We start from the raw sequence: 3135 nt of genomic DNA on the forward strand, positions 1-3135 counted from the left end.
TATCTTTTTTTAATACCTTTTAGGCAAAATGAGCCCCAAGATAAGGATTCAAATGTTTTTTCTTTCTTTCAATTGTTTCTAACATATTTATAAGATGATTTCTTTGTTGCTTTGTATGTCCCTCCCCCACTGTATACCTCTTGCTTTTACTGTAGTTGATGTTGGCATAATTTGTGGAGGGGAAGGGAAAAAACAAATTGTTTAAATAGGGATACAGGTAGACCCATTGCAACAATGAGATGACAAGACATTATGTCGAAAAATGAACTTTACAACTTTGGCTGGGGGTGAGGGCATAGGCGAGTGTGGGAGGGAGATGGGAAGGGATGGGAAGGGGAAACAAAGGAGGAGGCTACAATGTTTGATAAGAAATGTACTCATTACCTTGCCCATGTAATTGTAACTCTTCTGTACAGTATTTTCACAATAAAAATTATATAGGAAATAAATATTTGGATATATTTGAAGTGATTTCTCTAAGATCTTTTTTGTAAATGATAATTCTAGCCTGACAAAGTTTTTGTACAGCAGATGTTTGATAGAAATTTCAACTTTCTCTTGGTCAGATTAGCTTTTGGTTGGTTAAAAAGCATATATCCCTATCCATATAACACCTTTCTTTCATCCTTATTTTCATTGCCAGTTCTTTGTAAGCAGATGGAATTTGGTGTTATAGACCAGTAATGCACAAATGTGTATAACTGCATGGGCATTGCACAATTCTTCCCAAGTTATCACTTTTACTTGACTGTGTTTAATCGTGTCTCTCTTGTAATAAACCTTATCCTTTGTCTGATTTTAGATTATGATTTTACGTACTTCCTTATTCATATTGACTCATTCATTTTTGACACCATCATCAATTATGAATACATTTGATTATGAGTTACAGATCAAATAGGTATTTACTGTTTTGTATCACCATGTATTAGTTGTCTGGTTCCTACTCCAAACTGCAAGAAATGTGAAGGAAATGTTGGCTCTTCTACAAGCACAAAGCATAGTGTCTCCATTCCATAAATTATACTGATGAAACAGTTTGAGGTAAACAAATCAATTAATTGGAGTGAGAGCCATAATCAGTGTAAATGAATAAAATCATATTTCAAGAAGAATTATGAAATTGAAAGGTGGACTCCAGAATATTTGATAACTCACATCATTTCAGTATTCCATAAAATATTTTTGGCTCTCCATTACATTCTTAAATTACTATTCCAGATATCAGTAGTTCATCAGATTGCATCTTTTCCCTCATTTGTAGTAATTAGAATGCACCTATAAATCCATATGTAGAAGACCAAAAAAATGGATATGATAAATTAAACAGAACTCTAAACATTCACACAGTGAGACCAAAGGAGACTATACTTAGGAGAGGATCACAAGGGCTCAATAGCTACGTGCATATGATAAAGTGACATTTATTGAAATGAGCTCCAAGAAATGGAAACGAGATTTTTGTTATTTTGTTTTTTGTGTTTTCCATGCTTTGTCACTGTTTTTGACTTCTGTACATTAAAAAATATTGTAAAGTCAGTGTACAGAGGGGTTACATTTTGTCTTGTGTCTAAATTTATCTGTTTATAGGAGGCTAAGGGTGAGTACAAAAATGGTTGGACCAAGGGTGAACTAATGCAGCAGTAATACTCAGTAGGCACTATGTTGAAAAGGAACTTTACAATTTGGGGGGAAGAAGGAGAGGAAGAAAAAATCCTGGAGAAAGCAAGGAAAAAGGTGACACTGTTAAAAAAGAAATGTACTGACTACCTAACTTAAGTAACTGTAACCTCTCTGTATATTACCTTTACAATAAAATTCAAAAATGAAACAATAAATGATTCCGTTCTATGTGATTGTGATTGAACTCAGAGTATATTTTGAAACAGTGAGTCATGAAAGGACAAATATTACACGGTTATGTTTATAAGAGTTATTTTTAACAGTTTAACTCAGAATCAGAGTAGAAAGCAGGAGCTTGGAAAAGGAGAGATCTGGGTCCCTCTCCAATGTGTGTAAATTCCAATTGTGCAAGACAATTAGTGTTCAGAAGTCTATTATAAAATATGCTCCTCAAGTGAACAGATTATACTTTTAACGTTACGATGCAGATCTCACATTAATTTTTTAAAAACCACAGTACAGAAGGATAAATCTCTGTGTGTCTTCTCAGAGCTCTTGGGACAGGCACAGATATATTTGAAATGACAGAAAACATAACTGAAGCAACCTGTTAACTTCCTGGTCCCAGGGTATTCCAATTAAAACCAAGGAAGGTAGAAAGGTGATTCCCAGTATGAAACTCAGTGCTGCTACTCCTCAGTCCCTTTGAGAATTACATTAAGAGGGCCTCCACCTCCCTCATGCTAGTATAAATGGGACTACATTTCACAGTTTTCAAAGGCGTGAAGAAACGTGTACAATTTAAGGCTCAGAAAACAGTTGAATGTGGGAACTGGAAGTAAGTCCTTTTGTTTTATGTCCCTACTTGAGTCAAGTAGTCATTCTGGCATAATTGCATGTATGTACCATCTTTATCAATCAGAAGTTTATTGTTTAATTTTAGTTTTAACTTAAAAAAGCTTTTGTGACCAATTTAAATTAATGGAGAACAGGGATGTTGATTTTTAGCTCTAAAAAAGGCAAACCTTTTGTCAGGGCTTATTTATAATGAATTAGCCAGACACAGAAAACACCATTTATATTTCTATTAACAACCTTCATTCTCTCATTTGATTCAGATTTTAAGTTATCTTGAACATTTGTTGGTAGGAATAAACTACTCATGGTGCTTCTACTGTTCATTTCAAGTACATTGCTTTTCTCTACTTTCAAAAACATACATTGGAAAAACGTATTTCCAATTATAAGTCTTTAGAATAAATTTAATATGGATGCACCTAATTTCTTTAAAAAATGTATATATGCATCCTTTGCTGATTTTAGTACCAGAGTTTGAAGTTGATTTTTGGCTTATTTACATTTGCTTTGATCTTCTTAGTTGATACTTTTCAGAAATTTCACTGGGCAAGATAAATAGGAAAATGTGAGGCTATGTTCAGATACAGGATTGGCTTATTATAATAGAAACATTCATGGAGTCAATCCACAGGATATATGAGCATCTTATATGTT

Source organism: Dipodomys ordii, unplaced genomic scaffold (genome assembly GCF_000151885.1).
Source record: "Dipodomys ordii isolate 6190 unplaced genomic scaffold, Dord_2.0 Scaffold117, whole genome shotgun sequence".
Classification (NCBI taxonomy): domain Eukaryota; kingdom Metazoa; phylum Chordata; class Mammalia; order Rodentia; family Heteromyidae; genus Dipodomys; species Dipodomys ordii.